Source organism: Anomaloglossus baeobatrachus, unplaced genomic scaffold, assembly GCF_048569485.1.
Source record: "Anomaloglossus baeobatrachus isolate aAnoBae1 unplaced genomic scaffold, aAnoBae1.hap1 Scaffold_719, whole genome shotgun sequence".
NCBI classification, from domain to species: Eukaryota; Metazoa; Chordata; class Amphibia; order Anura; family Aromobatidae; genus Anomaloglossus; species Anomaloglossus baeobatrachus.
In genome coordinates, this window is record NW_027445095.1 from 67,814 (window position 1) to 94,786 (window position 26,973).

Sequence of the window (26,973 nt, forward strand, 5' to 3'; positions counted from 1 at the left end):
GCAGTTTCACTGTACCGTCCGTGTGTACTTACACATGCATGGCTTAATCTTTGAGACAAGCATATGCTACTGGCAGTATCAACCAGGTAGCCCGTCGGCGCCTGAGCGACGCTCCAGAGAGGCGAAGAGGTGGACGCGTCGAGGTCGGGGAGACGGCAGAGAGACCGTGACAGAGAGAGGGAGACGCGGGGGAGCACCCAGAGAATGCGCGGTGTGTTCGGGGAGGTGGCAAGGAGGACGCGAGGTCGGCGGAAGGCCGACCCGCTCAGCAGAAGGGAGGGCACCGCAGAAGGGAGCCCATACGGAAAAGCCGCACGGACGACCAGAAGCTCCCCGGGCGGAACGCGAAGGCGAGGAGACTGGCCTCAGGGGGACGCCACGGGCAACACCCCACCAAAAGCCCGCCGCTCCCGGGGCGACCCGCGATGGGCCGCTTGGGGAACGGGCGGGGCTGAGGCAATGACGACCTGGTGCGGCTCCTCCATCTGGCTTAGTCCCACCTCCACACGCGCAAGGGGTCGTCGGTCCACAGGCAGGCCCGGAGCGGAAGGGCATCCAGAAGCCACCCGGCGAGACGCAGAAGCGAGGAGACTGGCCACCGGGGTCGCCTGATGCGGCTCTTCCATCTGGCTTAGTCCCGCCTCCGCCGCGGGGGTCCTCAACCCGACCGGCGGAAGGGCGCGGGGTTGACGGGAGAGGGGGCTGGCTTTCAGGGTCCACCGCGACCAGGCGACTCAGAGGTCTCCCAGATGCTTGGCCTGGCCGTGTCGGCGTCGCCCTACCAGCGTAGTCCTCCCCCCGCCCTCGCGCCCATACCTCAACGGACTTTTTTTCTGCTTTTCTTTTCGCCTCCCGTGGCTTTTGCAGCGGTGGGCCCAGCTGCCGACGGGATGGGGAAAGGGGCGCAGAGCGCGAGGGGGCCTCCCCTTTTTCCTCCGTCATGGGTTTCTCGCGCCATCTCTCCCTTTTATTTTTAAACCAGCTTTCTCTGTCGGACCCTCGGTTCCCTTCTCGTTCCGACTCTCGCTTCTGCCCCTTTTCCGAGCCGCCTCGGGGAGGACGTTCAGGTAGCGTGGAAGGTGTACGCAGGCCCGGTGGGGACGCTTCCCCACACCCTGCTTCACGAGGGACCCGCACCGCACTCTCCGCACCTCCGTCGTCTCCTCCCCATATGGGTAGGGGCTTAGGATAGATCAGGGGTAAGAAAAAGGATAGCCCGGCGGCAGAGTGGAAACGCCAACCGCCGCCACCACTTTCCCGCTGGGAGGTCGCAAAAGGCCGCCCTTGGAGAAGATTGTTGTGCTTCCCGGCACGGGGAGCGATTTGGACGACGGGCCCCCTCGCGCGACCTCCGCCGGAAGCTGGCCGGAAAGTCACGGGGTAGGTCCCCGCCGTTCGCCCATGCGGGTCTTCGGACCGCTTTCGAGGCTCAGGTCATTTCAAACTTGCCACTGCGAGGCCGCCCACCTCCGCAGGAGGGGGCGGCCAGCGCATTCACGCCACCGTAAGGAAGGTGAAATCCCAGGGGTGGAGGAGGAAGGGGCCGCTCGCCTGTGACCGGCGCTGGCTCCAGAGCCCGGGCCGAGCGAGCAGTGCCACCTCCTCGCCCGGGAGCGCTTCACCAAATCGATCGGAAGAGGATGAGCCTCCGCACCTCTGTCATCTCCTCCCCATAGGGGTAAGGGGCTCGGGACAGACCGGGGGTAAGAAAAAGGATAGCCCGGCAGCAGAGTGGAAACGCTAACCGCCGCCGCTGGGAGCTCGCAAAAGGCCGCCCTTGGAGAAGATCCCTGTGCTAACCAGCACGGGGAGCGTTCGAACGATGGGCCCCCTCGCGCAACCTCCGCCGGAAGCTGGCCGGGAAGTCGCAGGGTAGGTCCCCGCCGTTCGCCTGTGCAGGTCATCAGACCGCTTTCGAGGCTCTGGTCATTTCAAACTCACCACCGCGAGGCCACCTGCCTCAAGATGGGGGCAGCCAGCGCATTCGCGCCACCGTAAGGAAGGGGAAACCACAGGGGTGGAGGAGGAAGCGGCCGCTTGCCTGTGACCGGCGTGGGCTCCAGAGCCCGGGCCGAGCAAGCAGCGCCACCTCCCCACCCGGGTGCGCTTCGTCAAATCGATCAGAAGAGGACAACCCAGGGGTGGAAGAGAGAAGGGGTCTCTCGGACCGGAACCTTCACCCGGACCCGCTGGATGTCTGCGTACATCGGAGGCGCTCTGACTCCAGGCCCCACGTCTGGCAAATTCCCCTCCAGGAGCTGCAAGAGAGGCCAGAGCGCAAACCTGCTACCGGAAGGGGTCCCCGAACCGCACTTCGCAAATTAATCGGAGTACCGGTTCTCCGACCAGACCGTTCAAAGTCTGGAGAGGCGCTCTTCTCTCACATATATCTCCTGGAGGCATGGGACGAGGTGTCTTCGGGTGGTTGGGAGACGCCCCCGCATAATCCGGGTCGGTACCGCAAACTACCCGCCCACCTTGAACTGCCAGGCGTACGCGGCAGGAAAATTCAACCTCATCCCGGTTCTACTGATTTTTTTGCTCCTTTGGCTCCCTCTCTGGCCGCTTTGGGGTACTGCAACCGAGTATCTGCCAAAACGCATGGAACTGCCCGTCGAATTCGAGTTAAGAGGTGTAAACCATGGAAGTCTGAAAATTCAGAAACATTTTCAAAGTCCCAATGACTCTCCCGTGTGATTCTCTGGAGCCCTTTTCGGCTTCCGAGGCTGTCCAACTCCCCCCCGGATGACGGAAGTATAATAGTATTTTTTTTTTCTCCCATTTTTTCCCAACTGCCGAGGAAGATTGGGCGAAATTGTCTGGAGCCCTGCTCGGGTCCCCGAGGACCCGGACACCCCTTGAAAGTCATGTAAGTATGACAATTCTGAACAAATCTTTTTTTTCTCCCATTTTTTCCCAACTGCCGGGGAAGATTGGGCAAGATTGTCTGGAGCCCCGCTCGGGCCCCCGAGGGCCCGGACACCCCTTGAAAGCAATGGAAGTATGAAAATTCTGAACGGATCTTTTTTTTTCTCCCATTTTTTCCCAACTGCCGGGGAAGATTGGGCAAGATTGTCTGGAGCCCCGCTTGGGCCACCGGGGGTCCCGCCACCGCTCCGAGGCCACGGAGGTCCGAAAATTCTCAGTCTTTATCCAAGCGCCGAGGGCAGTCAGGCGAGAGTGCTCGGGGCCCCGCTCGGGCCCCCGGCACCTCTCCAAGGCTACGGAGGTCCGAAAATTTTCAGTCTTTATCCAAGCGCCGAGGGCAGTCAGGCGAGAGTGCCCGGGGCCAGATTGCCTGGAGCCCTTTTTGGATGCCGGGGGCTGCCGACGCCGGTCAGATCTCGGAAGTCTGAAAAATTAGTCTTTTTTTTCTAAGTCCCGTGTCATTGGTGCACTCAGTCTGCAAAGGGATAGGATTAGATACACCGCTCAGCAGACAGTATCACACAGGATAGGATTAGATACACAGCTCAGCAGACAGTATCACACAGGATAAGATTAGATACACAGCTCAGCAGACAGTATCACACAGGAGAGGATTAGATACACTGCTCAGCAGACAGTATCATACAGGACAGGATTAGATACACAGCTCAGCAGACAGTATGACAGGATAGGATTAGATATACAGCTCAGCAGACAATATGACAGGATAGGATTAGATACACAGCTCAGCAGACAGTGTCACACAGAATAGGATTAGATACACGGCTCAGCAGACAGTGTCACACAGAATAGGATTAGATACATGGCTCAGCAGACAGTGTCACACAGAATAGGATTAGATACACGGCTCAGCAGACAGCATCACACAGGATAGGAATAGATACACAGCTCAGCCGACAGTATCACAGAGGAGAGGATTAGATACACGGCTCAGCAGACAGTATCACACAGGAGAGGATTAGGTACACAGCTCAGCAGACAGTATTACACAGGATAAGATTTGCTACACCGCTCAGTAGACAGTATTACAAAGGATAGGATTAGATACACAGCTCAGCAGACAGTATCACACAGGAGAGGATTAGATACTCAGCTCATAAGACAGTATCACACAGGAGAGGATTAGATACACAGCTCAGCAGACAGTATCACACAGAATAGGATTAGATACACGGCTCAGCAGATAGTATCACATAGGACAGGATTAGATACACCGCTCAGCAGACAGCATCACACAGGACAGGATTAGATACATATCTCAGCAGACAGCATCACACAGGACAGGATTAGATACACAGCTCAGCAGACAGTATCACACAGGACAGGATTAGATACACAGCTCAGCAGACAGTATCACACAGGACAGGATTAGATACACGGCTTAGCAGACAGTATCACACAGGACAGGATTAGATACACGGCTCAGCAGACAGTATCACACAGGACAGGATTAGATACACGGCTCAGCAGACAGCATCACACAGGACAGGATTAGATACACGGCTCAGCAGACAGCATCACACAGGACAGGATTAGATACATAGCTCAGCAGACAGTATCACACAGGACAGGATTAGATACACGGCTCAGCAGACAGTATCACACAGGACAGGATTAGATACATAGCTCAGCAGACAGCATCAAACAGGACAGGATTAGATACACAGCTCAGCAGACAGCAACACACAGGACAGGATTAGAAACACAGCAGACAGTATCACACAGGACAGGATTAGATACACGGCTCAGCAGACAGTATCACACAGGACAGGATTAGATACACAGCTCAGCAGACAGTATCACACAGGACAGGATTAGATACACGGCTCAGCAGACAGTATCAACACAGGACAGGATTAGATACACGGCTCAGCAGACAGTATCACACAGGACAGGATTAGATACGTAGCTCAGCAGACAGTATCACACAGGAGAGGATTAGATACACAGCTCAGCAGACAGTATCACACAGGACAGGATTAGATACACGGCTCAGCAGAAAGTATCACACAGGAGAAGATTAGATACACAGCTCAGCAGATAGTATCACACAGAAGAAGAATAGATACACGGATCAGCAGACAGGATCACACAAGCTCAGCAGACAGTATCACCCAGGAAAAGATTAGATACACAGCTCAGCAGACAGTATTACCCAGGAGAGGATTAGATACACAGCTCAGCAGACAGTATCACACAGGACAGGATTAGATACACAGCTCAGCAGACAGTATCACCCAGGAGAGGATTAGATACACAGCTCAGCAGACAGTATCATACAGGATAGGATTAGATACACGGCTCAGCAGACAGGATCACACAGGAGAGGATTAGATACACAGCTCAGCAGACAGTATTGCACAGGATAAGATTTGCTACACCGCTCAGCAGACAGTATCACACAGGATAGGATTAGATACACAGCTCATCAGACAGTATCACACAGGTTAGGATTAGATACACAGCTCATCAGAAAGTATCACACAGGATAGGATTAGATACACAGCTCAGACAGACAGTATAACACAGGCGAAACCTCCACTGTGCAGCCTATCATCATCCCAGCCTCCACTGTGCAGCGTATCATCATCATCATCATCCCAACCTCCACTGTGCAGCCTATCATCATCATCCCAGCCTCCACTGTGCAGCCTATCATCATCATCATCATCCCAGGCTCCACTGTGCAGCCTATCATCATCATCCCAGCCTCCAGTGTGCAGCCTATCATCATCATCATCCCAGCCTCCACTGTGCAGCCTATCATCATCATCATCATCCCAGCCTCCACTGTGCAGCCTATCATCATCCCAGCCTCCACTGTGGAGCCTATCATCATCATCATCCCAGCCTCCACTGTGGAGCCTATCATCATCATCATCCCAGCCTCCACTGTGCAGCCTATCATCATCATCATCATCCCAGGCTCCACTGTGCAGCCTATCATCATCATCCCAGCCTCCAGTGTGCAGCCTATCATCATCATCATCCCAGCCTCCACTGTGCAGCCTATCATCATCATCCCAGCCTCCACTGTGCAGCCTATCATCATCCCAGCCTCCACTGTGGAGCCTATCATCATCATCATCCCAGCCTCCACTGTGCAGCCTATCATCATCATCCCAGCCTCCACTGTGCAGCCTATCATCATCATCATCATTCCAGCCTCCACTGTGCAGCCTATCATCATCCCAGCCTCCACTGTGCAGCCTATCATCATCATCATCATCATTCCAGCCTCCACTGTGCAGCCTATCATCATCCCAGCCTCCACTGTGCAGCCTATCATCATCCCAGCCTCCACTGTGCAGCCTATCATCATCATCTCAGCCTCCACTGTGCAGCCTATCATCATCATCATCATCCCAGCCTCCACTATGCAGCCTTTCATCATCATCCCAGCCTCCACTTTGCAGCCTATTATCATCAATCCAGCCTCCACTGTGCAGCCTATCATCATCAACCCAGCCTCCACTGTGCAGCCTATCATTATCATCATCCCAGCCTCCACTGTGCAGCCTATCATTATCATCATCCCAGCCTCCACTGTGCAGCCTATCATCATCATCATCATCATCACAGCCTCCACTGTGCAGCCTATCATCATCATCATCATCCCAGCCTCCACTGTGCAGCCTGTCATCATCATCAACCCAGCCTCCACTGTGCAGCCTATCATCATCATCATCCCAGCCTCCACTGTGCAGCCTATCATCATCATTATCCCAGCCTCCACTGTGCAGCCTATCATCATCATCATCATCCCAGCCTCCACTGTGCAGCCTGTCATCATCATCATCCCAGCCTCCACTGTGCAGCCTATCATCATCATCATCATCATCCCAGCCTCCACTGTGTAGCCTATCATCATCCCAGCCTCCACTGTGCAGCCCATCATCATCATCATCATCCAAGCCTCCACTGTGCAGCCTAGCAGCCTATCATCATCATCATCCCAGCCTCCACTGTGCAGCCTATCATCATCATCCCAGCCTCCACTGTGCAGCCTATCATCATCAGCATCATCCCAGCCTCCACTGTGCAGCCTATCATCATCATCATCCCAGCCTCCACTGTGCAGCCTATCATCATCATCCCAGCCTCCACTGTGCAGCCTATCATCATCATCCCAGCCTCCACTGTGCAGCCTATCATCATCATCATCATTCCAGCCTCCACTGTGCAGCCTATCATCATCCCAGCCTCCACTGTGCAGCCTATCATCATCATCATCATTCCAGCCTCCACTGTGCAGCCTATCATCATCCCAGCCTCCACTGTGCAGCCTATCATCATCATCCCAGCCTCCACTGTGCAGCCTATCATCATCATCCCAGCCTCCACTGTGCAGCCTTTCATCGTCATCCCAGCCTCCACTTTGCAGCCTATTATCATCAATCCAGCCTCCACTGTGCAGCCTATCATCATCAACCCAGCCTCCACTGTGCAGCCTATCATTATCATCATCCCAGCCTCCACTGTGCAGCCTATCATCATCATCATCCCAGCCTCCACTGTGCAGCCTATCATCAGCATCATCCCAGCCTCCACTGTGCAGCCTATCATCATCATCATCATCCCAGCCTCCACTGTGCAGCCTGTCATCGTCATCATCCCAGCCTCCACTGTGCAGCCTATCATCATCATCATCATCATCATCCCAGCCTCCACTGTGTAGCCTATCATCATCCCAGCCTCCACTGTGCAGCCTATCATCATCATCATCATCCCAGGCTCCACTGTGCAGCCTATCATCATCATCCCAGCCTCCAGTGTGCAGCCTATCATCATCATCATCCCAGCCTCCACTGTGCAGCCTATCATCATCATCCCAGCCTCCACTGTGCAGCCTATCATCATCATCATCATCATCATCATTCCAGCCTCCACTGTGCAGCCTATCATCATCCCAGCCTCCACTGTGCAGCCTATCATCATCATCATCATTCCAGCCTCCACTGTGCAGCCTATCATCATCCCAGCCTCCACTGTGCAGCCTATCATCATCCCAGCCTCCACTGTGCAGCCTATCATCATCATCCCAGCCTCCACTGTGCAGCCTATCATCATCATCCCAGCCTCCACTGTGCAGCCTTTCATCGTCATCCCAGCCTCCACTTTGCAGCCTAGTATCATCAATCCAGCCTCCACTGTGCAGCCTATCATCATCAACCCAGCCTCCACTGTGCAGCCTATCATTATCATCATCCCAACCTCCACTGTGCAGCCTATCATCATCATCATCCCAGCCTCCACTGTGCAGCCTATCATCATCATCATCCCAGCCTCCACTGTGCAGCCTATCATCATCATCATCATCCCAGCCTCCACTGTGCAGCCTGTCATCATCATCATCCCAGCCTCCACTGTGCAGCCTATCATCATCATCCCAGCCTCCACTGTGCAGCCTTTCATCGTCATCCCAGCCTCCACTTTGCAGCCTATTATCATCAATCCAGCCTCCACTGTGCAGCCTATCATCATCAACCCAGCCTCCACTGTGCAGCCTATCATTATCATCATCCCAGCCTCCACTGTGCAGCCTATCATCATCATCATCCCAGCCTCCACTGTGCAGCCTATCATCATCATCATCCCAGCCTCCACTGTGCAGCCTATCATCATCATCATCATCCCAGCCTCCACTGTGTAGCCTATCATCATCCCAGCCTCCACTGTGCAGCCCATCATCATCATCCCAGCCTCCACTGTGCAGCCTAGCAGCCTATCATCATCATCATCCCAGCCTCCACTGTGCAGCCTATCATCATCATCCCAGCCTCCACTGTGCAGCCTATCATCATCAGCATCATCCCAGCCTCCACTGTGCAGCCTATCATCATCATCATCCCAGCCTCCACTGTGTAGCCTATCATCATCATCATCCCAGCCTCCACTGTGCAGCCTATCATCATCATCATTCCAGCCTCCACTGTGCAGCCTATCATCATCATCCCAGCCTCCACTGTGCAGCCTATCATCATCATCATTCCAGCCTCCACTGTGCAGCCTGTCCTCATCATCATCCCAGCCTCCACTGTGCAGCTTATCATTATCATCCCATCCACTGTGCAGCCTATCATCATCATCCCAGCCTCCACTGTGCAGCCTATCATCATCATCATCTCAGCCTCCACTGTGCAGCCTATCATCTTACCAGCCTCCACTGTGCAGCCTATCATCATCATCTCAGCCTCCACTGTGCAGCCTATCATCATCATCATCCCAGCCTCCACTGTGCAGCCTATCATCATCATCATCCCAGCCTCCACTGTGCAGCCTATCATCATCCCAGCCTCCACTGTGCAGCCTATCATCATCATCCCAGCCTCCACTGTGCAGCCTATCATCATCATCATCATCATCCCAGCCTCTACAGTGCAGCCTATCATCATCATCATCCCAGCCTCTACTGTGCTGCCTATCATCATCATCCCAGCCTCCACTGTGCAACCTATCATCATCATCATCCCAGCCTCCACTGTGCAGCCTATCATCATCATCATCCCAGCCTCCACTGTGCAGCCTATCATCATCATAATCCCAGCCTCTACTGTGCAGCCTACCATCAGCATCATTCCAGCCTCCACTGTTCAGCCTATCATCATCATCATCCCAGCCTCCACTGTGCAGCCTATCATCATCATCATCCCAGCCTCCACTGTGCAGCCTATTATCATCATCATCATCATCCCAGCCTCCACTGTGCAGCCTATCATCATCATCATCCCAGCCTCCACTGTGCAGCCTATCATCATCATCATCCCAGCCTCCACTGTGTAGCCTATCATCATCATCATCCCAGCCTCCACTGTGCAGCCTATCATCATCATCATCATCCCAGCCTCCACTGTGCAGCCTGTCATCATCATCATCCCAGCCTCCACTGTGCAGCCTATCATCATCATCATCATCATCCCAGCCTCCACTGTGTAGCCTATCATCATCCCAGCCTCCACTGTGCAGCCCATCATCATCATCATCATCATCCCAGCCTCCACTGTGCAGCCTAGCAGCCTATCATCATCATCATCCCAGCCTCCACTGTGCAGCCTATCATCATCATCATCCCAGCCTCCACTGTGCAGCCTATTATCATCATCATCATCATCCCAGCCTCCACTGTGCAGCCTATCATCATCATCATCCCAGCCTCCACTGTGCAGCCTATCATTATCAGCATCATCCCAGCCTCCACTGTGCAGCCTATCATCATCATCATCCCAGCCTCCACTGTGTAGCCTATCATCATCATCATCCCAGCCTCCACTGTGCAGCCTATCATCATCATCATTCCAACCTCCACTGTGCAGCCTATCATCATCATCCCAGCCTCCACTGTGCAGCCTATCATCATCATCATTCCAGCCTCCACTGTGCAGCCTGTCCTCATCATCATCCCAGCCTCCACTGTGCAGCTTATCATTATCATCCCATCCACTGTGCAGCCTATCATCATCATCCCAGCCTCCACTGTGCAGCCTATCATCATCATCATCTCAGCCTCCACTGTGCAGCCTATCATCTTACCAGCCTCCACTGTGCAGCCTATCATCATCATCATCTCAGCCTCCACTGTGCAGCCTATCATCATCATCATCCCAGCCTCCACTGTGCAGCCTATCATCATCATCATCCCAGCCTCCACTGTGCAGCCTATCATCATCCCAGCCTCCACTGTGCAGCCTATCATCATCATCATCATCATCATCCCAGCCTCCACTGTGCAGCCTATCATCATCATCCCAGCCTCTACAGTGCAGCCTATCATCATCATCATCCCAGCCTCTACTGTGCTGCCTATCATCATCATCCCAGCCTCCACTGTGCAACCTATCATCATCATCATCCCAGCCTCCACTGTGCAGCCTTTCATCATCATCATCATCATCATCATCATCATCATCATCATCCCAGCCTCCACTGTGCAGCCTATCATCATCATTCCAGCCTCCACTTTGCAGCCTATCATCATCATCATCATACCAGCCTCCACTGTGCAGCCTATCATCATCATCATCATCCCAGCCTCCACTGTGCAGCCTATCATCATCATCATCCCAGCCTCCACTGTGCAGCCTATCATCATCATCATCCCAGCCTCCACTGTGCAGCCTATCATCATCATCCCAGCCTCCACTGTGCAGCCTATCATCATCATCATCCCAGCCTCCACTGTGCAGCCTATCATCATCATCATCCCAGCCTCCACTGTGCAGCCTATCATCATCATCATCCCAGCCTCCACTGTGCAGCCTATCATCATCATAATCCCAGCCTCTACTGTGCAGCCTACCATCAGCATCATTCCAGCCTCCACTGTTCAGCCTATCATCATCATCATCCCAGCCTCCACTGTGCAGCCTATCATCATCATCATCCCAGCCTCCACTGTGCAGCCTATTATCATCATCATCATCCCAGCCTCCACTGTGCAGCCTATCATCATCATCATCATCCCAGCCTCCACTGTGCAGCCTATCATCATCATCATCCCAGCCTCCACTGTGCAGCCTATTATCATCATCATCATCCCAGCCTCCACTGTGCAGCCTATCATCATCATCATCATCCCAGCCTCCACTGTGCAGCCTATCATCATCATCATCCCAGCCTCCACTGTGCAGCCTATCATCATCATCATCCCAGCCTCCACTGTGCAGCCTATCATCATCATCATCCCAGCCTCCACTGTGCAGCCTATCATCATCATCATCCCAGCCTCCACTGTGTAGCCTATCATCATCATCATCCCAGCCTCCACTGTGCAGCCTATCATCATCATCATCCCAGCCTCCAGTGTGAAGCCTATCATCATCATCCCAGCCTCCACTGTGCAGCCTATCATCATCATCATCATCCCAGCCTCCACTGTGAAGCCTATCATCATCATCATCTTAGCCTCAACTGTGCAGCCTATCATCATCATCATCCCAGCCTCCACTGTGCAGCCTATCATCATCATCATCCCAGCCTCCAATGTGCAGCCTATCATCATCATCATCATCATCCCAGCCTCCACTTTGAAGCCTATCATCATCATCTTAGCCTCAACTGTGCAGCCTATCATCATTATCATCCCAGCCTCCAGTGTGCAGCCTATCATCATCATCATCATCCCCGCCTCCACTGTGTAGCCTATCATCATCATCATCCCAGCCTCCACTGTGCAGCCTATCATCATCATCCCAGCCTCCACTGTGCAGCCTATCATCATCATCATCTCAGCCTCCACTGTGCAGCCTATCATCTTACCAGCCTCCACTGTGCAGCCTATCATCATCATCATCTCAGCCTCCACTGTGCAGCCTATCATCATCATCATCCCAGCCTCCACTGTGCAGCCTATCATCATCATCATCCCAGCCTCCACTGTGCAGCCTATCATCATCCCAGCCTCCACTGTGCAGCCTATCATCATCATCATCCTCCCAGCCTCTACAGTGCAGCCTATCATCATCATCATCCCAGCCTCTACTGTGCTGCCTATCATCATCATCCCAGCCTCCACTGTGCAACCTATCATCATCCCAGCCTCCACTGTGCAGCCTTTCATCATCATCATCCCAGCCTCCACTGTGCAGCCTATCATCATCATTCCAGCCTCCACTTTGCAGCCTATCATCATCATAATCCCAGCCTCTACTGTGCAGCCTACCATCAGCATCATTCCAGCCTCCACTGTTCAGCCTATCATCATCATCATCCCAGCCTCCACTGTGCAGCCTATCATCATCATCATCCCAGCCTCCACTGTGCAGCCTATTATCATCATCATCATCCCAGCCTCCACTGTGCAGCCTATCATCATCATCATCATCCCAGCCTCCACTGTGCAGCCTATCATCATCATCATCCCAGCCTCCACTGTGCAGCCTATCATCATCATCATCCCAGCCTCCACTGTGTAGCCTATCATCATCATCATCCCAGCCTCCACTGTGCAGCCTATCATCATCATCATCATCCCAGCCTCCAGTGTGAAGCCTATCATCATCATCCCAGCCTCCACTGTGCAGCCTATCATCATCATCATCATCCCAGCCTCCACTGTGAAGCCTATCATCATCATCATCTTAGCCTCAACTGTGCAGCCTATCATCATCATCATCCCAGCCTCCACTGTGCAGCCTATCATCATCATCATCCCAGCCTCCACTGTGCAGCCTATCATCATCATCATCATCATCCCAGCCTCCACTTTGAAGCCTATCATCATCATCTTAGCCTCAACTGTGCAGCCTATCATCATTATCATCCCAGCCTCCAGTGTGCAGCCTATCATCATCATCATCATCCCCGCCTCCACTGTGTAGCCTATCATCATCATCATCCCAGCCTCCACTGTGCAGCCTATTATCATCATCATCATCCCAGCCTCCACTGTGCAGCCTATCATCATCATCATCATCCCAGCCTCCACTGTGCAGCCTATCATCATCATCATCCCAGCCTCCACTGTGCAGCCTATCATCATCATCATCCCAGCCTCCACTGTGTAGCCTATCATCATCATCATCCCAGCCTCCACTGTGCAGCCTATCATCATCATCATCCCAGCCTCCAGTGTGAAGCCTATCATCATCATCCCAGCCTCCACTGTGCAGCCTATCATCATCATCATCATCCCAGCCTCCACTGTGAAGCCTATCATCATCATCATCTTAGCCTCAACTGTGCAGCCTATCATCATCATCATCCCAGCCTCCACTGTGCAGCCTATCATCATCATCATCCCAGCCTCCACTGTGCAGCCTATCATCATCATCATCCCAGCCTCCACTTTGAAGCCTATCATCATCATCTTAGCCTCAACTGTGCAGCCTATCATCATTATCATCCCAGCCTCCAGTGTGCAGCCTATCATCATCATCGTCATCCCCGCCTCCACTGTGTAGCCTATCATCATCATCATCCCAGCCTCCACTGTGCAGCCTATCATCATCATCATCCCAGCCTCCACTGTGCAGCCTATCATCATCATCATCCCAGCCTCCACTGTGTAGCCTATCATCATCATCATCATCCCAGCCTCCACTGTGCAACCTATCATCATCATCCCAGCCTCCACTGTGCAGCCTATCATCATCATCATCCCAGCCTCCACTGTGCAGCCTATCATCATCATCATCCCAGCCTCCACTGTGCAGCCTATCATCATCCCAGCCTCCACTGTGCAGCCTATCATCATCATCCCAGTCTCCACTGTGCAGCCTCCCATCATCCCAGCCTCCACTGTGCAGCCTCCCATCATCCCAGCCTTCCCTGTGCAGCTTCCCATCATACCAGCCTCCACTGTGCAGCCTCCCATCATCCCAGCCTCCATTGTGCAGCCTCCCATTATCCCAGCCTCCACTGTGCAGTCTCCCATCATCCCAGCCTCCACTGTGCAGCCTCCCATCATCCCAGCCTCCACTGTGCAGCCTCCCATCATCCTAGCCTCCACTGTGCAGCCTCCCATCATCCCAGCCTCCACTGTGCAGCCTCCCATCATCCCAGCCTTCCCTGTGCAGCCTCCCATCATCCCAGCCTCCACTGTGCAGCCTCCCATCATCCCAGCCTCCACTGTGCAGCCTCCCATCATCCTAGCCTCCACTGTGCAGCCTCCCATCTTTATCATCATCATCCGAGCCTCCCAAACCCTCTAGCGTGCAGCTTCACATCATCATCATCCTCATCACACAACTGCATGCCTGCAACCTGCTAACCTCACTAACCTGTATCTGTATCAATGAGGCCTGTGTCTCCGGTGCTTAGGTCTCCGGTGCCTAAATCACTGGTGTCTGCTGTCTATGGGGCCTGGGTGTCCTGTGCCTGGTTCTGTGTCCATGGAGCTTGGGTCTCCGGTGCCTAGGTTTCGGTTGACCATGCGCCACAGTGCTTTGCGTGCCAATGGTGCGTGGCTGCTTCTCTGGCGCGCTGAATAAAGGACACGCCCCTAACAGTAGATGGATACGCCCCGGAAGTGACGTCATAACCTGCAAGCAGCCTGTATTCTCTAGCATCTACCCAGATCATTTACCCGCTAGTCCACTGTTGAGCTAGAATGTACGGGCTCCTGTCCGGGTAGTAGGCGGCTGTATGGTTGGCGTGGCAATGTTTCTTCCTGTCCACTATATTCCTACACCCCCATCTCACCCGTCCCCCCGCTTCTATGATAATCACCTCTATGCCCACGTGACTTAGAGAAAGAATGTTTTTTCCCTCTGGAAACGTCTCGCTAGAAACACCAGACGGCAGTTTGAACACGCCCCATCACATGACAAGTGACGTCATACCAGGCAGAAGCTAGTACACTCTAGCATCTACATCCTCCCACCACTAGGTGTCGCTAGTGATCGCAGTGTCGGCGCTCTGTCCACCGATGTTATAAAAGGAGCGCGGCGAGGAAGACGGCGCCATTATGATCACACGAGTAACGCAGAAAGCACTGACAATGATCTGTGCGGTGTCTATAGCGCTGCCACAACCAGTCTATGGGGAAATTACACAGGAAAAGAGGCAAGATATAGGGCAGACGGCGCCATTATTATCGCACAGTGCAGGGGAGAGCTGTGACAATGAGCTGTGCTGTCTCTATAGTGCGGCCACAACCAGTCTATGGAGCAATTATACAGGGAAAAGAGGCTAGATATAGGGCAGACGGCACAGCTCAGTGTAAAGGCGCCAGTGTGAATATGGGGCAGGGTTTAGTGATTTCATGAGGTAAAATCACCTCACAAAAGATGGTTCCTGCAGAGACGATCACTCAGAGAAGCGGATGAGGCCTCTATAGATAGTAATGTTGGCAGTATTGGTAGATTACGACGAGCATGGCGGCAATGCTCAGAATCACCATTAATGTTACACAATCCCTAAATATTACATGTGCCATTATAAATAGGAAGGTAAAAAAGAGAAAATGCCGCACAGAGGGCAAAAAAATTCCGAAAATAAACCCAAAATCGGAAAATGCAGGAAAAAAGTGACCGAACCTCAGAAATAGAGAAATCATCAGAGAGAAAATACTGAGGAAAATGTGCAAAATAATCCAAAAATCAGCAAATCCTGTGTAATTACATCAAAGGGGGAAAATCTGATGGAACGGAAGCGCAAAAGTGACGAAACCGAACTCGAAAAATACAGCAATAATTATACATAACAGCAATAATAGGGATGAGAGAAAAATACCGCACAGAGCGCAAAAGAGGGTCCGAAAATCATCAGAATCCGTATAAATGAGGTCAAAAGACGAGAAAATCATTTTACAGCATCAAAACCCAGAAAAAAGCGTAATAGTGATAATAGGAAATAGTGCGAAAAATTCACATTTTAACCCCCTCATGGCCACAATATATATGTCCTTGGCCAGGTCTGTCCCTTTAATGCAGGCTCCCTTTTGCCGCCTCCATTTACTCTCCTGTGACATAAACGCCGGCACTCAGGAGATCAGCGTTTCTGCTGTACAGAGCGGTGCTAATGAGGCTGAAGCTTCGCTCTCATCAGAAGTGATCGAACACTGCAGGCAAAAAAAGTCTTTTAAGGGGACTAGTAAAATCATTAAAAAATATAAATAAAAAAATGAAAAAACCTACAAGTTAAAATCATCTCCATTTTGCTCCATTGAAAATACGTAAAAAAAAATTACACATTTGTTATCGCCGTGTTCAGAAATGCCCAATCTATCAAAACATAAAATCAATTAATCTGATTGGCACACGATGCAGCTAGAAAAAAAAGCAAAACGCCAGAATTACGTTTTATTGGTCACTGCAACATTGCATAAAAATGTAATAGCGGGCGATCAAAACATCATATCTACCCAAAAATTGTATCATTAAAAACACCAGCTCAAGACGTAAGAAAATAAGATGTCACTGAGCCCCAGATCCGAGAAATGAGAACGGAGCGGGTGACGGAACCTGGCGACAAAAGAACAGTTTTATATTTATGTTTTACCAACTTCTGAATATTTTTCACCCCTTAGATAACAGTAAATCTATATGGGTTTGGTGTCTACAAACTCGTATTGATTTGGAGACTGATACTGCCAGGTCAGATTTAGCATAGCGTGAGCATGGTAAAGAAAGAAGCCCCCAAAACAATCGTGAATTGCACTTTTTTTTCGCAATTTCATCGCACTTTAATTTTTTTCCCATTTTCCAGTTGAATATGTGGCAAAATGAATAGTGTCATTAAAAAGTGCAACTCTTCCTGCAAAAATCAAGTCTTCATATGGAAAAGTAACAAAGTTATGGCTTTTGGAAGAAGGGGCGGAAAAAACCCAGAAGATTGCCCCAGGGGAAAAGGGGTTAAGATGGAAAAAGAAAACAAAAATTCTTATAGGTATTTTTGCCTTCTCCGATTGACTTAAAAAAATTGCAGAATAGAAAACTGAGAGAAACTGAACATAATAAAATCTTTTTGACCTCCACTGATATCATGAAGATGATCCTCCAGAAACCGCAGCCAATCGTGTATCATTGGCACTTGATACTAGATATATATGTGTATATATATATATATATATATATATATATATTTACACACACACGCACACACATGCACACACACGCACACGTCCCGGGTGTATGTACTGGATATCAGGCAATCTGGCAGCTCTGTGCTGATCCTAAATCCTTCGGCCTCATTCATTCCTCATTTTTTCTCGGATGAGTGAGATCCATGTTTCTCACGGATCACTCTCAGAGCTGCGATAGTGAATATGGCTTTTCACAAGTCCATGGTTTTTCGTGGACTGATTGCACAGAAACGTAGAGCCGTCCGATAATGATCCATGCGTCAGACCTATATCAGCAGTGCAGGTCTATGGGTCCAGGAACAATCTCTCGGCACTCTGCCACCATCTGTAACATCTGTTTCACTAATGGGAAACATAGTCAAACTTGTTTTCTTTGTCGCTCCATTGGGAGACCCAGACAATTGGGTGTATAGGCTATGCCTCCGGAGGCCGCACAAAGTATTACACTAAAAGTGTAAAGCCCCTCCCCTTCTGCCTATACACCCCCCGTGGTCACACGGGCTGCTCAGTTAGTTTTTTGCTTTGTGCGAAGGAGGCAGACATGCACGCACAGCTCCACAGATTAGTCAGCAGCAGCTGCTGACTATGTCGGATGGAAGAAAAGTGGGCTCATATAGAGCCCCCAGCATGCTCCCTTCTCACCCCACTTTTGTCGGCGGTGTTGTTAAGGTTGAGGTATCCATTGCGGGTACGGAGGCTGGAGCCCACATGCTGTTTTCCTTCCCCATCCCCCTCAGGGCTCTGGGTGAAGTGGGATCCTATCGCTCTCCAGGCACAGGAGACCGTGCTTCATCCACATCTCCTGTGGAGCCTGCTGGATATGAGCCGGGTACCGTTCAGGGACATGGCCCTGCTTCTGTAAGGTACTCTGTATCCCTGTGGGGTCCGCGCACAGCAACACTGCAGCTTTGCTGGGTGTGCTAGTACGCCGGGGACCGCGGCGCTGACAGGGTTTAATGTGCCATTACACACTCAGCGTTACTGAGTGTGTTTATGTTTAGGGACCGCCGCGCTAACCGCCGCTGCCACAGAACACTGTGGCGCGGCTGGGACTTGTAGTGCGCCGGGGACTTCCGCGCTGGCCGCGCTTATACGGCGGCAGCGCTTATTACTATAGTCCCCGGCTTGACTTGCGGCCTGGTCTCCTTTTCCTCCCGCCCTCACCCCTGACAGGCAGGGGAAAGGCGGGACGCTGCACAGCACGAGCAGCACGGAGGGCTGGAGCATGCTTTGCATACTCCATCCCTCTCACTGTGCACAGTGCAGGCACCAGTTCCCGCACTTTCTAGGCCACGCCCACGACTCCCCTCTCTCCTCAGGACGCCGGCAGCCATTCCTGTCAGCTCCTCGGACGCAGCAGAGGGGGACAAGGTCTGGGGGACCCAGGCAGGGACTTCGGTGGCCTCACAACCGCTTTTAAGCGGGTGGTAAGCAGCACCTGTGGTGCCAGCCCCATTGTGCAGTAGTGTAACTATACAATTTACACTGTATGGTGCACAGTTCATTCTGGCTATATACCCTATTGTGTTGCTTAGGGAAGATAATAGCATGGCGCCCACAAAAGGCAGGGGTGCCAAAACACAGGCTTATTATGCTGCCTGCGCCGCATGTACGACCCCGCTACCGGCAGGTTCCACTGACCCTCATTGTGTACAGTGCTCGGGCCCTGTGACACTTGCTCAGCCAGAGCCTCTGCTAAGAGGGGCCCAGGGGGAGCCACCTGCTGACAATGTCCAGGTGACAGGGACAGAGTTTGCAAAACTCTCTGACACTATGGCTAAGATACTAGAAGCCTTGCAGTCCAGGCCGATATCTCAGCACAGGGACTCTGTTGAATCTGTGTTCCCTGGGCCCCCTCAGTTGGACCAACAATGTCCTCCCGGGGTATCTCATAGATCCCGGGCTGAGGGTTCTGACACAGACCCCAGCCCCAGACCGACTAAGCGAGCTCGCTTAGATTTTCCCTCAACATCATCATATTGTTCAGGGTCTCAGCGAGGGGAATCTCGGATTGATGAAGCGGAAACAGTTGATCAGGATTCTGATCCTGAGGGCGCTCTCAATCTTAATACTGCAGACGGGGACGCCATAGTGAATGATCTTATTGCGTCCATCAATCAAATGCTGGATATTTCTCCCTCAGCTCCTCCGGCAGAGGAGGCGGCTTCTCAACAGGAGAAATTCCGTTTCAGGTTCCCCAAGCGTACACCGAGCATGTTTCTGGACCACTCTGATTTCAGAGAGGCAGTCCAGAATCACCATGCTTGTCCAGATAAGCGTTTTTCTAAGCGTCTTAAGGATACACGTTATCCTTTTCCCCCTGACGTGGTTAAAAGTTGGACTCAATGTCCCAAAGTGGATCCTCCAATCTCCAGACTGGCGGCTAGATCCATACTTGCAGTGGAAGATGGGGCTTCACTCAAAGATGCCACTGACAGGCAGATGGAGCTCTGGTTGAAATCCATCTATGAAGCTATAGGCGCTTTCTTTTGCCCCAGCATTCGCAGCTGTTTGGGCGCTGCAAGCTATCTCAGCAGGTCAAGCGCAAATTGAAGCAGCCACACGCACGTCCGCACCACAAGTGGCGTCCATTACCACTCAGACCTCGGCATTTGCGTCTTACGCTATTAATGCTGTCCTGGACTCTGCGAGCCGGACGGCGGTTGCAGCCGACAATTCGGTGGTACTCCGCAGGGCCTTGTGGCTACGGGAATGGAAGGCAGATTCTGCTTCCAAAAAGCGATTAACCAGTTTGCCAATTTCTGGCGACAGATTGTTTGGCGAGCGTTTGGATGAAATCATCAAACAATCCAAGGGAAAGGATACATCCTTGCCCCAGCCCAAACCGAACAGACCCCCACAGAGGAAAGGACAGTCGAGGTTTCGGTCCTTTCGGGGCGCGGACAAGTCTCAATTCTCCTCGTCCAAAAGGCCTCAGAAAAATCAGAGGAACTCCGACTCATGGCGGTCTAACTCACGTCCTAAACAGACCGCCGGAGGTGCCGCTACCAAGGCGGCTTCCTCATGACTTGCAGCCACTTCACACCGCATCCTCGGTCGGTGGCAGGCTCTCCCGCTTTTGCGACATCTGGCTGCCACAGGTACAAGACCGGTGGGTGAGAGACATTCTGTCTTACGGTTACAGGATAGAGTTCAGCTCTCGTCCTCCGGCTCGATTCTTCAAAACTTCTCCGCCTCCCGAGCGAGCCGATGCTCTTTTGCAGGCGGTAGGCACTCTAAAGGCGGAAGGAGTGGTGGTCCCTGTGCCGCTTCAGCAACAGGATCACGGTTTTTACTCCAACCTGTTTGTGGTTCCAAAGAAGGACGGGTCTTTCCGTCCTGTCCTGGACCTGAAACTACTCAACAAACACGTGAAGACCAGGCGGTTCCGGATGGAATCCCTCCGCTCCGTCATCGCCTCAATGTCCCAAGGAGATTTCCTCGCATCGATCGATATCAAAGATGCTTATCTCCACGTACCGATTGCTGCAGAGCATCAGCGCTTCCTACGCTTTGCCGTAGGACACGAGCACCTGCAGTTCGTGGCACTGCCGTTCGGCCTGGCGACAGCCCCACGGGTCTTCACCAAGGTCATGGCTTCAGTAGTAGCGGTACTCCACTCTCAGGGACACTCAGTGATTCCTTACTTGGACGATCTGCTGGTCAAGGCACCCTCTCAAGAGGCATGCCAACACAGCCTCAACGCTACTCTAGAAACTCTCCAGAGTTTCGGGTGGATTATCAACTTTCCAAAGTCAAATCTGACACCGGCCCAATCGATAACATATCTTGGCATGGAGTTTCATACTCTAGCAGCGATAGTGAAACTCCCGCTGACCAAACAGCGTTCACTACAGACAGGAGTGCAATCTCTCCTGCAGGGCCAGTCGCACTCCCTGAGACGCCTCATGCACTTCCTAGGGAAGATGGTAGCGGCGATGGAGGCAGTTCCTTTTGCGCAGTTTCATCTGCGTCCTCTTCAATGGGACATCCTACGCAAATGGGACAGGAATCCGACGTCTCTCGACAGAAACGTCTCTCTTTCTCAAGCAACCAAAGCTTCTCTTCGGTGGTGGCTTCTTCCCACTTCACTATCGAAGGGGAAATCTTTTCTACCTCCATCCTGGGCAGTGGTCACGACGGACGCGAGTCTGTCAGGGTGGGGAGCAGTTTTTCTCCACCACAGGGCCCAGGGTACGTGGACTCAGCAAGAGTCCTCACTCCAGATCAATGTCCTGGAAATCAGAGCAGTGTATCTTGCCCTGAAGGCTTTCCAGCAGTGGCTGGAAGGCAAGCAGATCCGAATTCAATCGGACAACTCCACAGCGGTGGCTTACATCAACCACCAAGGCGGGACACGCAGTCGGCAAGCCTTCCAGGAAGTCCGACGGATTTTGATGTGGGTGGAAGCCACGGCCTCCACCATCTCCGCAGTTCACATCCCAGGCGTGGAAAACTGGGAAGCAGACTTTCTCAGTCGCCAGGGCATGGACGCAGGAGAATGGTCTCTTCACCCGGACGTGTTTCAGGAGATCTGTTGCCGCTGGGGGATGCCGGACGTCGACCTAATGGCATCCCGGCACAACAACAAAGTCACGGCATTCATGGCGCGATCTCACGATCACAGAGCTCTGGCGGCAGACGCCTTAGTTCAGGATTGGTCGCAGTTTCAACTCCCTTATGTGTTTCCTCCTCTGGCACTGTTGCCCAGAGTGTTACGCAAGATCAGGGCCGACTGCCGCCGCGCCATCCTCGTCGCTCCAGACTGGCCGAGGAGGTCGTGGTACCCGGATCTGTGGCATCTCACGGTCGGCCAACCGTGGGCACTACCAGACCGTCCAGACTTACTGTCTCAAGGGCCGTTTTTCCATTAGAATTCTGCGGTCCTGAACCTGACTGTGTGGCCATTGAGTCCTGGATCTTAGCGTCCTCAGGATTGTCTCAGGAGGTCATTGCCACTATGAGACAGGCTAGGAAACCAACGTCCGCCAGGATCTACCACAGGACGTGGAAAATATTCCTGTCATGGTGCTCTGCTGGGAGTTTTTCTCCCTGGCCATTTGCCTTGCCCATTTTCCTGTCTTTTCTTCAGTCCGGATTAGAAAAGGGTTTGTCACTCGGCTCCCTTAAGGGACAAGTCTCTGCGCTCTCTGTGTTTTTTCAGAAGCGCCTAGCCAAGCTTCCTCAAGTACGGACGTTCCTGCAGGGGGTTTGTCACATCGTGCCTCCTTACAAACGTCCGTTGGAACCCTGGGATCTGAACAGGGTACTGCTGGTTCTTCAGAAACCACCGTTTGAGCCAATGAAAGATATTTCTCTCGCACGCCTTTCACAGAAAGTGGTTTTCCTAGTAGCAATCACTTCACTTCGGAGAGTGTCGGAGCTCGCAGCTCTGTCATGCAAAGCCCCCTTCCTGGTGTTTCACCAAGATAAGGTGGTTCTGCGTCCGGTTCCGGAATTTCTCCCTAAAGTAGTATCCCCCTTTCATCTGAATCAGGATATCTCCTTACCTTCTTTTTATCCTCATCCAGTTCACCAATGTGAAAAGGATTTGCACTTGTTAGATCTAGTGAGAGCACTCAGGTACTACATTTCTTCAGCGCTCTATTGGGAGACCCAGACGATTGGGGTATAGCTACTGCCCTCTGGAGGCCACACAAAGCACTACATCAAAAGTGCAAGGCCCCTCCTCCTCTGGCTATACCCCCCCCGTGGTATCACGGGTTCTCCAGTTTTAGCTTTGTGTGCGAAGGAGGTCAGACATCCACGCATAGCTCCACAGATTTTAGTCAGCAGTAGCTGCTGACTATGTCGGATGGAAGAAAAGAGGACACATATAGTGTCCCCAGCATGCTCCCTTCTCACCCCTGGATGGTGTTGTAAGGTTGAGGTACCTATTGCTGGTACAGGGCTGGAGCCTGACATGCTGCTTTCCTTCCACATCCCCCTGAGAGGCTCTGTGGAAGTGGGATCCTGCCGGCCTCAAAGCTCTGACGCCGGGCTCCATCCACAGACCCATTTGAACCTGTTGGATACGGAGCTGGAGTACCGTTCAGGGACATGGCCCTGCACCATTACAGGTACTCTGTGTCCCCGTACACACAGGCACAGCACACTCCAGGCTTGCTGGGTGTGCTAGTGCGCCGGGGACAGTAATGGGTTACAGTCACTGCAGCTTTGCTGAGTGACTTTGTGTTTTGGGAACTACCGCGCCGGACGCTCCGGGAGCGGCGGCGCGGCTGGGACTTGTAGTTCGCCGGGGACTGGGCGCCGACCGCGCTTTTACGGCGGCGGCGCTTATAAATACAGTCCCCGGCTTCTGCGGCCTAGGGCCGCTTCGTTCCCGCCCCCTCCCTGTCACTCAGGGAAGGGGACAGGCGCTGAGCAATCAGCAGCGCCGAGGGCTGGAGCCTTTTTACATGCTCCAGCCCTCTCACTGCACACTGTCGGGCGCCGGATTCCCGCTCTGCCTTGGGGGCACGCCCACGGCCCGCCCCTCCTCACATGAGCTGGGGAAGAAGCCGGCAGCCATTACTGAAGTCCGAGCTCGGATTTTCAGCAACCAGGCAGGACGGTGGCGATAATACACCCGCTGATAGGCGGGCGGTAAGCGGCACACATAGTGCTGAACACAGATAAATGCAGTGTGTACATGTGTTGTTTTTAACTGCACAGGTCGCTATATGCCCGCTTGGGGAGCGACACATTAGCAGCAGGAAAGCAGGTGTGCTAAGGCACAGGCTTTCTAGGCTACTTGTATCGCAGACTGAGATGCTCATTTGTGTTTTTGTGTTGTACATTCCACTGTACAGTCGCTAGTCTTAGCTATATTCTCCTGGAAGGGCTAGACTATAGCAGCAGAAAACCAAGGGTGCTGGGGCACAGGTTTTTTTCTATGCTGCTTGTTTTGCATGGGCTGCAGTGTGCATTTGTACTGGTGCTTGTATGCTATACATTGCACTGTATGGTCACTCTTCTGGGCCATATTCCCCTACATGACTAGTCTACAGCAGCAGTAGAGCTGGGGTGCCACGGCACAGGCTTCTACGCTGCTTGTATTGCATGTGCTGCAGTGGTCATTTGTACTTGTGCTGGTATGCTATACATTGCACTGTACGGTCGCCATTCTTGGCGCTATAATCCTAGATGGCTAGTCGGCAGCAGCATATAAGCAACACAGGCTTTCAATGCTGTTTTTACTGCATGTGATACTGTTCCACGGCACTGACCCCCATTGTCTGCAATGCTCTCCTGTAGCACTTGGTCAGCCGGGGTCTCTCCTAGATGTGGCCAAAGGAAACAACCTGTCAACCCTGTCCAAGGACAGGGACAGAGTTGCAGTTTTGGCTGATATATTGTCATCAGACAGGCCATGCGCAATCTGGTTCATTGCTCCCTGGCCACCCTCATTTGGAATAAAATCGGTGCTCCGGGGGGGTCCCAGGAGGACTCTCTGTATGGTGAGGCAGACGTAGCTCATCAGGACTTTGATCCTGACACCGCTCTCAATCCGGATACACCGGATGGTGACGCCATAAGGAATGATCCTATAGCGTCCATCAATGGAATGTTGGATCTTTCTCCCTCAGCTCCCCCAGCGGAGGAGTCAGCTTCACAGCAGGAGAAGTCCCATTCCAGTAGCTCAAACGTATATTGAGTATTTTTCTGGCCACGCTGAATTCAGAGAAGCAGTCCAGGAACACCACGCTTACCAGATAAGCGTTTTCTCCAAACGTATTAAGGATACACGTTATCCCCTTCCCCCTGACGTGGTCAAGCGCTGGACCCAGGGTCCAAAGGTGGATTCTCCAATCTCCAGGCTTGCGGCTAAAGCCATAGTTGCAGTGGAGATGGGACTTCACTTAAAGATGCCATTGACTGACAGATGGACTCTGATTGAAATCTGTCTATGAGGCTATCGGCGTGTCGGTTGCTCCGGCATTCACAGCCGTAGGGGCACCCTAAGCTTTCAGCTGTTCTTGACGCAGCTGGTCTTGAGCATATGTACATCTATGCCGCAGGGGCGTCCGTAACCTCGCAATGTCTGCATTGCGACTTACCCTATTGATGCTGTCCTGGAAGGACAGTCGAGGTTTCGGTCCTTCCCAAGCTCGGGCAGGTCCCACTTGTCCTCGTCCAAAAGGGCTGAAAAGCCTCAGAGGGGCTCAGCTTCCGGCCGGGCTCAATCACGCCCAAGGAAGGCAGCCGGAGGAACCGCTACCAAGGCGGTCTCCTCATGACTCTCAGCTCTCTCATCTCTCCGCATCCACGGTTGATGGCAGACTCGCTCGCCTTTGGCGACATTTAGCTGCCACAGGTCACAGACCGGTGGGTGAGGGACATTGTGCCCACGTGCACAGGACAGAGTTCGGTTCTCGTCCTCCGACTCGATTCTTCAGACCGTCCCCACCTCCCCACCGAGCCGATGCTCTTCTGCAGGCAGAAGGAGTGGTAATCCCTGTTCCTCTTCAGGAACAAGACACGGTTTTTCTCCAATCTGGTTGTGGTGCCAAAAAAGGATGGCTCTTTCCGTTCCGTTCTGGACCTAAAACTGCTCAACAAGCACGTGGAGGCCAGGCGGTTCCGGATGAAACCCTCCGCTCCGCCATTGCCTCAATGTCTCAAGGAAATTTCCTAGCATCAATAGACATCAAAGATGCTTATCTCCACGTGCCGATTGCTACAGAGCACCAATGTTTTTCTACGTTTCGTGATAGGTGACGACCATCTTCAGTGCGTAGCTCTGCCATTCGGTCTGGCGACAGCCCCACGGGTGTTCACCAAGGTCATGGCGGCAGGGGTAGCAGTCTTGCACTCACAGGGACACTCTGTGATCCCTTACTTGGATGATCTACTTGGCAAGGCACCCTCTCAAGAGGCATGCCAACTCAGCCTGAATGTTGCGCTGGAGACTCTCCAGACGTTTGGGTGGCTCATCAACTTCTCAAAGCCAAACCTGTCACCGACCCAATCACTAACGTATCTTGGCAGGATTTTCATACCCTCTCAGCGCTAGTGAAGCTTCCGCTGGACAAGCAGCGGTCACTACACACTGGGGTGCAGACTCTCCTTCAAGGTCAGTCGCACTCCTTAAGACGCCTCATGCACTTCCTCGGGAAGATGAGCAATGGAGGCGGTTCCGTTTACGCAGTTTCATCTGCGTCCACTTCAATGGGACATTCTCCGCCAATGGGACGGGAAGTCAACATCCCTGAACAGGAAAGTATCCCTTTCACAGACGGCCAAGGACTCTCTGTAATGGTGGCTTCTTCCCACCTCATTATCACAGGGAAGATCCTTCCTACCACCGTCTTGGGCGGTGGTCACGACAGATGCGAGTCTGTTAGGGTGGGGAGCAGTTTTTTCTCCACCACAGGGCTCAGGGTACGTGGACTCAGCAGGAGTCCACCCTTCAGATCAATGTTCTGGAAATCAGAGCAGTGTATCTTGCCCTTATAGCCTTCCAGCAGTGGCTGGAAGGAAGGCAGATCCGAATTCAGTCG

The 26,973-nt window shown here is 52.5% G+C and overlaps 1 long non-coding RNA gene across 1 annotated transcript in view; it reads right to left on the reverse strand.

The window, feature by feature from the left end:
• LOC142287275 (uncharacterized) overlaps positions 1–26,973 on the reverse strand; it is a 75,573-nt gene that overhangs the window by 38,625 nt on the left and 9,975 nt on the right. The gene's annotated exons all lie outside the window — the stretch shown is intronic.